We start from the raw sequence: 11,267 nt of genomic DNA, 5'->3' as shown, positions 1-11,267 counted from the left end.
AGTTTTTGTGAGTGACGTGTCGGTACTTCAGTGCTCTGTCGAGAGGTGACCGTGTCAAAATGAAGTGTATCTCGATGACAAGGCGAGGGAAATGTCAGTGTGAGGTACCTGGTGCTGTCACGGTTGGTGTAGTATGCGTGTCATGGTGTGGGGTATGCTGGTCGCACAGAGAGGGATATGTCTGTTTCACGGCAATGGTCGTGTCCATGTCGTGGTCAGGAGTGTCTCTTTGAAGGTCGCGACCATACTACGGTAACAGGATTGTTGATGTTATGATGAATGGCGTGTCGGTGACAGGACGAGTCTTGATTGTGTTACGGTAAAGGCCGTGTTTTTATCACGGTTTGGGGTGTGTCCCTGTTATGGTGATGGGTTTTTAATCGGTGTTACGTTAAGAGGTGTGTCGGTGTCACTGTGGTGACAATTACAATGACAATTCATTCCACTCTCTTTATTCATGGTCTGACTCCACCCGGAGACCGTTCCACTCACCATGGATCGAGAGTTCGACCACGACCACGATGAGGGCGGACGTAACTAGGCAGAGTAGGCAGATCAGACGGTGCGGTCTATTTCCGATCTTCACTTTCGACTCCTGTTCTTGCGCAGCTGGGGAGAGACCATACGACCATAAGACCATAAGATATAATAGAAGTAGGACATTCGGGCCAGAGAGACCTCCGCCTTTCAAGCATGCGCTGATCTAATTCTTCCTCTCAGCCCCACTCTCCTGCCTTCTCCTCATACCCTTTGAAACGCTGGCTAATCAACGGCCTATCTATCCTTCCTTAAATGCACCCAATGACTTGCCTTCGACAGCTGTTCGGGGTAAAATCCATAGATTTACCACCCTTTGACTGAAGTAATTTCCCCGCATCTCAGTTCCAAAAGGAATTCATTCAATCCTTAAGACGCGACCTCTTATTCTATAATCCCTTACCATGGGAAATAACATTTCCATATTTAATATGATCAGGTCTTTCAAAATCCGGAAAGTTTCTATGAAATCCCCCCTCAGTCTCCTGAACCTCAGGGAATACAGCCCGAGAGCAGACAGATGTCCCTCATTTAACAACCCTCTCATTCCCGGGATCACTAACGTGAATCTTCTCTGAAACCCCTCTAATGTTAATATATTTAAAGAACCCAAAACAATTCTAAGTCTGGTCTCCCGAGTGCCTTTCATTGCATCAACATCACATCCCTGGTCGTATATTCCATGCCTCTCAAAGTCAATGTCAATATTTCTTTCGCTTTCTTCACCACCAACTGAACATTTACGGTGTCTTGCACAAGTTTATGTACATCACAGACAGCAGGTGGAAAGATCTCCCAGACAAGTGCTCTAGGAGATGATTTAGAAATTTGTAAATGTTTGGCGAATTAATCCTGATGATTCCAGAACGGCTTCACTGCTGTGAACTCTGACCTGTTTGTGTAGTTGTTGCCATCTCTCCTGGTCCCATGACAATGGGTGGACCCTCATCCTCGCAGATGAGGGTATCCTTTCTCCAAAAGTTCAGCTTTGAGTAGATGAAGTTCAGACAATCTTGTGGAGAGAGTCGGACAGGCAGATCAGGGAGAGAATGAGACAGGGTTGGAGAATGAGAGAGAGAGTCGCGGAGAGAGAGAAGAGACAGCAGAAGTGACAGATGGGGGTAAGCAAGCGTGAGAGGGGATGAGAGACAGCGAGACAAATGGTTTTGGGGGGAGGGAGGAGAGAGGAGGAGAGACTGTGATCGCGCTAGACAGGCACAGGGAGAGAGCAATGGGGCAATGGGCTGGAAAATGCGAGAGCAATGCGGAAAAAGAAGGAGGTGAGAGAAAGAAGAGATTGAGAGACGGAGGGGGAGCGGATAGTGTGCTGGGGAAGAGTGCAGAAAGTCGGAGCAGTGAGAGGGGAGTGAAAGGAGAGACAGCAAATGAGAGTGTGATTGTGAAGGGACGGTTTGTGGAGAACAGTGGGAGAGAATTGGGGAGGAGAGAGAAGAGTTTTTGAGAAAGAGGAGGAAAGATCGAGGGGAGAGAGCGCCGGGGATAGGGACATAGAGGTGTATAGGAAGGAGCGGCAATTTTAAGAAATGACAGAGGTGGCAAGAACGGGTGGGGTTCGGGCAGTGAGCAGAGAGGACGAAGATAAGGGGACAGGGGGAGGCAGTGAGGGAAATAATTTGCTATAGAGACAGTGATAGAGGAAGGGAGAGAGGCAGAGAAGAGAGAGAGTGATAGAGAGATATGAGATGGGGTGAGGGAAGGAGAGGGAGGGGAGAAAAGGGAAAGGACGAAAATGTGAGGTTAGAAAGGGGAGAGGGCGGTTGAAGGTTTATGCTGTGCCCCCCTCCTCACCGTCACTCCCACTGTCCTCTCTCCTCACCACCCCGACATAAACATCACAGACAGGAGAGGTTCCAGTGGAATGCCATAGATGAAGATGACTCCGCTGGATTAGAATAGGGTAAAACAGTAGCAGAATGCAGAGTACAGTCAGAGAGAAAGTGCGGTTCAGGCTGACAATAAGGCGCATGGGCGACGGCGAGGACAACTTTGAGGACAACAGCCCATCTTATCGGAATAGCGGACTATCTGAATGTCCAATAACAGCGGGGCAGAAGCTGACTTTGAGCCTGGTGAAACGCGCTTTCGTATCTTGCAATGATAGAGGCTGATGGGACTGAGGGAAGGAGACTTATCCAGGATGTGTGGGGATCTTTATCAGGCTGTCTGCTTTCGCGACGCTGCCGGAGTGCAGAGGGAGTCCTTGGAGGTGAGGCTGAAACCATCGACATGCTGAGCTCTTTCCACGACTCTCTGCACTTCCCTCCGGTTATGGACGGAGCAGTTTCCCTCAAAGCCGAGCTGCATCGTGCTCGGAAAAGATGAACGGGATTCCACAAGAACAGGCCAAGCTGACTGAGGAGCCAGGATGGTTAACGAGGGCAGAGCAGTAGACACGTTATTCGGAGCAAGAAGGTTGCGAATGAACTACTGAATTTTCGGAGTGAGTGAGATTTTCACTACACAGGAGAAAGAGAGGCGGTACTGCCCATGCGCGTGACGTCAGCCAGCAGAGCGCGAAAGGTTTAAAAAGAAGACCTCGCGGGCAGAGGAGCGAGAGGCAGCAAAGTGACAGGGCTTTGGCTCAACGGGCCTAGGCGGCAAACGGGACGAGGAGAAGTAGGACGTATGTGTGTGAGGCCAGTTTCCCGTGCTCGGTGTCAGATACGGGGGGTCTTGGAGACTGCCAGCCTCCCGGACGCCCATTCACAGAAGAAGATTGACCCTGGAAATTGTTAAGGAATAGATGGCGTCACGGATACAGGAAATCCGTTCCCAGAAATTGAGTTAAAGGTTCGATAGGGTGGTAAAGATTGCATCTTCATCAATCAAGGCACTGAGCACTGGAGTGGAGAGGTCACTTTATTGTACAGGACGTCAGGTAGGCCGCCTTACTTAATACGTAGGGTATTCAGTTTTCGTCCACCTGCTCTTGGTGAAATGCTCCTGAGCAACAAAGATTACGAGGGAGCTTTACGGGGATATTGCCGAGAATCGATGGACGAGTAATGGAGATAAGTCCGGCAGGTTAGGATTTTATGCCGTGGACTTCATGGTTGACCTTACAGAGGTTTATCAAACCATGTGGGACACAGACAATATGAATGCGCAGAGTCATGTTCTATAGACTTGGATAATCGAGGATCACTGCGCAGTTCTGAGGTGACAGCAGAACGAGATTTAACTGCGGACCAGAGTGATATTTTTTAAATCAGACGGTGCTCCGTCTATGGAACGTACTGCCAGAGAAATGGTCCTTGCAGATGCATTATCACGTGTAAACTTAGCACTCGACCCTTTCAGAATGGCGTCAACAATATGAACTCTGACCTGCCTGCGCAGTAACGGGCACTTCTCCTGGTCCCGACGCAATAGGAGGATCTTCATCATTACAGATGAGAAGTCCATTGTGGCGAAGGTTCAACTGACAGTAGGTGGGGTCCAGCCCAACTGGGAGAGAAAGCAAGAGAATGTGATAGAGAGACAAATAGAAGGGCAACAGACAGGCAGAAAATGGGGAGGTGGAGTGAGAGAGGGAGAAAATATGAATGGGGAGACAGAACGAAGAGCGAAATACGGCAGGCAATAGAGAAGGAGAGGAGAGACCGAGGCAATGAGTGAAGTGGGAGTAAGAAATGCGAGAGTGTTATCAAAATAGACAGGGAGAGAGGGGTAGAGCGAGGGGAGTAAAATGTGGCAGAGCGTGCGAGTGGGACAGAAGTAGCGATAAGCAATTGGTAAGAGAGGTGGAAAGACCATAAGACAAAAGTGCTGAAGTCGGACATTCGACTCATCGGGTCTGCTCCGCCCTTTCATCATGAGCTGATCCAATCTTCCCTTGAGAATATTGTCCTGAGTACTCAGACATCTATCAATCTCTACCTTAAATACAGCCAAATGACTTGGCCTCCACTGCCGCGCGTGGCAACAAATTCCACAGATTCACCACCCTCTGGCTAAAAAAATAATTCTTCGCATTTCTGTTCTGAATGGGCGCACTTCAATCCTCAAGTAATGCCCTGTCGTACTAGACTCCCCCAGAAAGGGAAAGAACTTTGCCAGATCTACTCTGTCCATGCCTTTCAATACTCTAAATGTTTCTGAGATCCCCCCTTCATTCTTCTAATCTCCAAAGAGTACACTCCAAGAGCCGTCAAACGTTCCACATATGTTATCATGCACATTCCCAGAACCATTCTAGTGAAACTTCGCTGAAACCTCTACATTGTCAGCACATCCTTTCTTTAATAAGGAGCCCAGAATTGCACACAGTGCTCCAAATGAGGAATTACCAGTGTCTTATAGAGCCTCAACATCACCTCCCTGTTCCTATATTCCTATAGAAATGAATGCAAACATTGTATTGGCTTTCTTCACCACCGACTCTACCGGAGGGTTAACCTAAAGTGTGACCTGCACGAGGACTGCCAAGTCCCGTTGCATCTCAGAAATTTGAATTATCTTCCCTTCTGCCCGTTTATTTCCTCTGCCAAAGTGCATGACCGCACACTTGCCGACATTGTAATTTACTCGCCACTTCTTTGCCTAGTCTACCGATCTATCCAAGTCTCTCTGCAGACTCGCTGTTTCCTCAGTAACTCCGACCCCGACCTAGATTTGTATCATCTACAAATTGAACCACAAATCCATCTATTTTGTCATCCAAATAGTTGAAGGAATCGGCCCCAACAAGGAACCCGTGTGGAACACCACTGGTTACCGTCAGCCAACCAGAATGGGATCCCTTTATACCCACTCTCTGTTTCCTGCCAATGTCAACGCTCTATCTACGTATGTAACTTTCCCATAATTCCATGGGCTTTTATCTTGTTCAGCAGCCTCACGTACGGCACCTTGTCAAAGTCCTTCTGAAAATCCAAATACACAACCTCCACTGCATCTCCCTTGTCTAGCCTACTTGTAATTTCCTCAAAAATTTTGCACCAAGTTTGTCAGGCAGGATTTTCTGTTAAGGAACCATGCTGAGTTCTGCCTATCTTGTCATATTCCTCTAGATACTCCGTAACTTTGCCCTTGACAATCGACTCCATCAACTTCCCAAGCACCAACTTCAAGCTAACAGGTCTATGAATTCCTTTTTGCTTCCTTGCCCCAGTCTCAAATAGCGGATTGACAGTTTAAATCTTCCAGTCACCCGGAACCAGGCCAGACTCTATCGACTTTTGAAAGATCATTGCTAATGCTTCCGCAATCTCCACTGCTACTTACATCAGAATACGAGGGTATATTCCGTCTGGTCCAGGAGATGTATCTACCCTTAGACTATTCAGCTTCCTGAGTACTTTCTCTGTCCTCTTTGTGACTGCGCATATTTCTCTTCCCTGACACTATTGAGTGCCCGGTATATTGCTGATGTCTACCTCAGTGAAGACGGATGCAAAATGCCCGTTCAGTTCCAACGCCTTCTCCTCATCCCCCATTAAGATTTCTCCAGAATTATGTTCTATCGGTCCTATATCTGCTGTCACCTGTCTTTGACTCTTTGTATACTTGAAAGGCTTTTAATATCCTCTTTGAATTATTATTTGCCAGTTTTCTTTCACAGTTCATCTTTTCCCTCTTGATTACCTTACATTCTTTTTGTAAGATTTTAAAAACTTCCCAATCCTCAGTCTTCCCTCTAATTGTTGCCTTCTTGTGTGCCCCCTGCTTTGCTTTTACTTCGGCTTTGACTTCTCCTGTCAGTCACGAGGTTACGGAGTATCTTTTTTCCATTCGAAAATTTCTTCTTTTTTGGAATATATCTGTCGTGCACCTTCCTCACTTCTCGAATAAACTCCAGCCACTGCTACTCTGCTCTCCTTCCCGTTGGTGTCCCTTCCAAGGCAACTTTAGCCAGTTCTTCTCTCTTGCCACTGCAATTTCCTTTACTCCAATGAAATACAGACACATTCTGGCTTCTATTTCTCAAATTTCACAGCGAACTGAATGACATGTAGACTAGGCAAGGGTGATGCATTAGATGTTGTGTTTTTGGATTTTTAGAAGACCTTCGACAAGGTGCCTCACATGAGGCTGCTAAACAAGTTATGAGCCCGTGGAATTACGGAAATAGTGGATAGAGCGTTGGCTAATTTGCAGGAAAGAGCGAGTCTGCAGAGAGACTTGGATAGATTGGGAGAATGGACAAAGAAGTGGGAAATGAAATACAATGTTGGAAAATGTATGACCATGCACTTTTGTAGAAGGAATAAACGGCAGAGCCTACTATTTAATTCAAAGTTTTGAGATGAAACGGGACTTGGGAGACCTCGTGGAGGATACCCTTCAACTTCACCTCCAGGTTGAGTCAGTGGTGAAGAAGGCGAATGCAATGTTGACATTCTTTTCTAGAGGAATAGAGAACAGGAGCAGGGATGTGATGTTGAGACTCTATAAGGCACTGGTGAGAGCACCCTTGGAGTACTGTGTGCAGTTTTGTGCTCCCTATTCAGGAAATGATGGACTGACGTTGGAGAAGGCTCAGAGAAGATTTACTAGTTTGATTCCCGGAATGAAAGGGTCGACATACGAGGAACGTTTGCACTCTCTTGGACTGTACACATTGGAATTTAGAAGAATGACGGGGGATCTCATAGAAACATTTCGAAAATAGAAATGCATGGACATGGTGGATGTGGCACATTTGTTTCCTGTGGTGGGGGAGTCTATTACAAGAGGGCATGAATTACGGTTTGAAGGGCGCCCATTCAGAACACTATTCCCAGAAAGAGAAGTGAAGTCACACGAAGACAAGGCAGTGAAGAATGCGTGTGGACGCAGGCTTTCATCAGAATGTCACTGAGTACAGGCGTCAGATGGCCATGTTGCAGTTGTGCAGAACGTCGGTGATGCCGCACTCTGAGTTGGGTCTTCAGTCTCGATCGACCTGTTCCAGGAAATATGCAATCGAACTGGAAATGAGTGCGCGGAGAGAGTTACAACGGCGTTGCCGGGGGAAAAGTTACGACGACGTTGCCAGGATTCCAGGGACTGAGTTAGGAAAAGAGGTTGGGTTGATTGTGATTTTATTCCTTGTAGCGCAGGGGGGGGGGGGACCTTTCATGGGTATATAAAGCCACAAGGAGCGCAGACAAGATGAATGGGCGCAATTATTTCTCCCAGATTGGGCAATCAAGGATCAGAGCGCACTGGTTCAAGTAGAAAGGGGAAGATAAAATTCAACCGGAGAGCCAATTGACAACCGTTTGTTACCCAGATGGTGGTCAGTCTGTGGAACGAGCTGCCAGGGAATGGGTGGAGACAAATGTATTGCACACTTGGGAATTTGGGAGTATGACATGTCAGCCCTCCAGAATGATGTGGTTGTTGCATCACTGACCTGCCTGTGCATTGGTGAGGCGTTCGACTTTCCGAATGTTCAGCTCGGTGCAGGTGGAGGTCAGATGGTCTGCGAGAGAGAGATAGACAAGGATGAGAGAGGGCGGCAGAGAATCGGGGACAGCAAGGTGCAGAGCGAAGGGGAGAGAGTACAGAGAGGTGGGGAGAGAATGCTGGGGAGCGAGAGTTATGAAGAGAGAGAGGGAAGAGAGACAGGGAGTACAACGACACAGAGGATGAAAAGGAAGGATGAAGTGTTTGACAGATGGGTGATCGAAGAAGGGCGATGGGCGCGAAAATGGGAGAGAATGGGTGAAAGAGAACGAGGAGAGATAGGGATGATAGAGGGAATAAAGTGAGTTGAATGGAGTGAGGTAGTCAGCGCAGAGTAGGACTGAGAGACGAGACAGAGAAGTGAGTGAGTAGAAAGTGAAGGGTAGAGAGATATGGCGGAGAGAGAGTGGAAGAGACAAAAAGAGCGAGAGAGTGAGGGAAAGAGTGCAGAAGGGAGAACCAGAGTGGGAGATCGGGGAACGCTGACAGTGGGGAGAGGATTTTCAAAAGTGAGCAATGACAGAGGGAATAGTTATTGGGTAAAAAGGGGTAGAGAGATGCTGGGAAATAGTTAGAGAGTGGACAAAATAATCACGCAACAGGGAGTCAAAAGAGGAGGAACAGAGGGAGGGAAAGGGAGAGAGGGAATAGTGGGACAGAGCGTGAGAGGCAGGGCAGGGGGAGTGGGAGGTAATGAAGAGAGAGAGGTTAGAGGGAGAGAAAGGGGAGTGGTAGTTAGAGGAGGAGAACGAGAGAGAGAGAGTAGAATGGGGAGAATGGGGAGAGGGAAATGACAGGGGACAAGGGGGGGAGAAGGGACAGAGAGAATACAAGAGAGGGCAGAGTGGGTGAGATGGGAAAGAGGGATAGATAGAAGAGAGGAGAAATAAAATATTCAGCGTGAGGTAAATGGAGAGAGAAGGGAGAAGAGATAAGGCGTGCAGAGTGAGAGGAGGGAGAGGAGAGCGAGGGGCAAGAGGAAATTAAAAACATATGTTAGAGTGCTCCCGCATCACCGCATCTCTCATTGCCCTCTCTGAACAGTACCCTTCTCACGGCGCTCGTTAGTCTGCTGGCATCCCAGAGCTCTCTCCTTTCGCCTTCTCAGCGAAGCCTTTCCGAAGCGCGCCATGGTCATTAACGCCCCCGCCCCTTCAAATTGCTCCCACCTAGTCGCCTCTCCTGCGCGCTACGTCCGACGTATTCTCAAACAGCGAATCAGGAGGGTCGGATGCAGTTTGCCCTGAGGTCTCTCGACAGGAATGGAGACATTACATGAACTCAGTCAAGGCAACAAAGATTAAACTGACCTCCATCCCTAAGGACCTGGGGCACAGAGAGTGTCTTGACTTTAGGCTCCGCGTACGATAGAGAACCTTTAGCTGAGATTGAGCAAAACAGTGAGGTTCAGAAATTGGCTGAGGCCCCTTCATCATCGACAAAGTGCGCACACTCGGGATCAGACACGGATGAAACCTCGATCCTCACTGTCCCATCCCGCGCGCCGGCGGTGAGACGCAGAGTGAATCTCCCAGTGCAGCGTCTTACAATCCTGCGCTCTGACCCAGAGTGAAGCTACCTCCCCACTGTGCCATCACGAACTCCCGGGGTCAAACGTAGAGGACGTTTCCATCTACACTGCCCATCACACGCTCTCGGAGTCAGAGTCAGATATAAACGCCCTCTTTCTGCCCCACTCACCTCGGGAAGGAGCCCGTGAGCCGGTTTTTATGGGTTTCATATTCATGTAAGTCTCGCTGTCGTCCATCCTGTCGAGGATCCTCTGTGTCTCTGAGCTCAGGAAGGAGAAGCAACGGTTGTCAGAGGAAGCCCGTTATGACAAGGAAGTCAGACCGACACCAACAAACACAAGCTGAGCAGCTGATAAAGCGAGGAAGCGAGTGCAGGGGGTGGAAGAGGTGCCGCGGAGAGGGAGTCAGAGTGTGGCCCACTGAGAAGCACTTCAGTAAGGCCTTTGACAAGGGCCCGCGCGACAGGTTCCTGAGGAAGATTCAGTTGCTCGGTATACATGGTAAAGTAGTAAACTGGATTGGACATTGGCGCTGTGGGAGAAGACAGAGAGTGGTTGTGGATGATTGCTTCTCTGACTGAAGGCCTGTGTCACGTGGTTCTCCAAAGTGATCAATGCTGGGTCCATTGTTATTTGTCGTCTGTATCATTGATCTGGATGATAATAAGGTAAATTGGCTGATTTGCAGATGATACACAGCCTGCAGGTGTAGTGGACAGTGAGGAAGATTTTGAAAACTTGTAGATGGATTTCGACCAACTGGGGAAATGGACTGGGAACTGGCAGATGGAGTTCAATACAGACAAGTGTGAGGTATTGGAAGTTGGATGCGAAAACAAAGCTAGAACATTCAAGGTAAATGATAGGGTACTGAGGAGTGCAGTAGACCAGAGGGATCTGGGAATACAGATAGAAAATTCCCTAAAGGTAGCGTCGAAGGTAGATAGGGGAGAAAGAGAGCATTTGGTATATTGGCCATTATAAATCAAAGAATTCAGTATAAGAGTTGGAATGTTATGGTGAGGTTGTATAAGGCATTGGTGAGGCCGAATTTGGAGTGTTGTGTGCAGCTTTGGTCATCGAATTACAGGAAGGATATTAATAAGGTTGAGAGAGTGCAGACAATGTTTACAAGGATGCTGCCGGGACTTGAGAAACTGAGTTACAGAGAAAGGTGGAATAGGCTCGGACTTTTCTGCCTGGAGCGTAGAAGAATGAGGGTTTTGATAGAGGTATTTACAATTATGATGGGTATAGATAGAGTGAATGCAAGCAGGCTTTCTACACTGAGGCTAGAGCAGAAAAAAAATCAGAGGGTTTGCGTTAAGGGTGAAGGTTTTGCCGCGTGGCCTTGTAGATAAGGCATCAGTCTAGTGATCTGAAGGCCACTGGTACTAGCCTCAGCTGAGGCAGCGTGTTGTGTGCTAGAGCAAGACAGTGAACAACTCTGCGACGATACTGGTGCCAGCTGCTTGGGTCCTCATGCCCTTCCCTTCGACAGCACCGGTGACGTGGAGAGGGGAAGGCTTGCAACATGGGCAACTGCCTGTCTCCCATACAACTCTGCCCAGGCCTGCGCCCTGGAAACCTTCCAAGGCACACATCCATGGTCTCAGGTGGCTAATGGATACCTATTACTATTATTTCTATTGAAGGGGGGAAAGTTTAAAGGGAACATTAGGGGGCGTGGGCTTCTCAGACAGACAGTAGTGAGAGTGTGGGATGAGCGGCCAGATGATTTGGTAAATGGGGACTCACTTTTAAATTTGAGGACTTGGGCAGTTAC

The 11,267-nt window shown here is 48.2% G+C and overlaps 1 long non-coding RNA gene across 1 annotated transcript; it reads right to left on the bottom strand.

The window, feature by feature from the left end:
* Positions 1-550: 550 nt before the first annotated feature.
* Positions 551-9,732, bottom strand: LOC132389843 (uncharacterized). Its single transcript, XR_009510709.1, has 3 exons — positions 9,652-9,732; positions 7,898-7,966; positions 551-609 (listed from the first exon to the last, which is right to left on the bottom strand). It is a non-coding gene; the product is annotated as an uncharacterized LOC132389843 (long non-coding RNA).
* Positions 9,733-11,267: the final 1,535 nt, after the last annotated feature.

Source organism: Hypanus sabinus, unplaced genomic scaffold (assembly GCF_030144855.1).
Source record: "Hypanus sabinus isolate sHypSab1 unplaced genomic scaffold, sHypSab1.hap1 scaffold_675, whole genome shotgun sequence".
NCBI classification, from domain to species: Eukaryota; Metazoa; Chordata; class Chondrichthyes; order Myliobatiformes; family Dasyatidae; genus Hypanus; species Hypanus sabinus.
The sequence above is the reverse complement of the archived record's forward strand: the minus strand, read 5'-3'. Positions and strand labels throughout refer to the sequence as shown.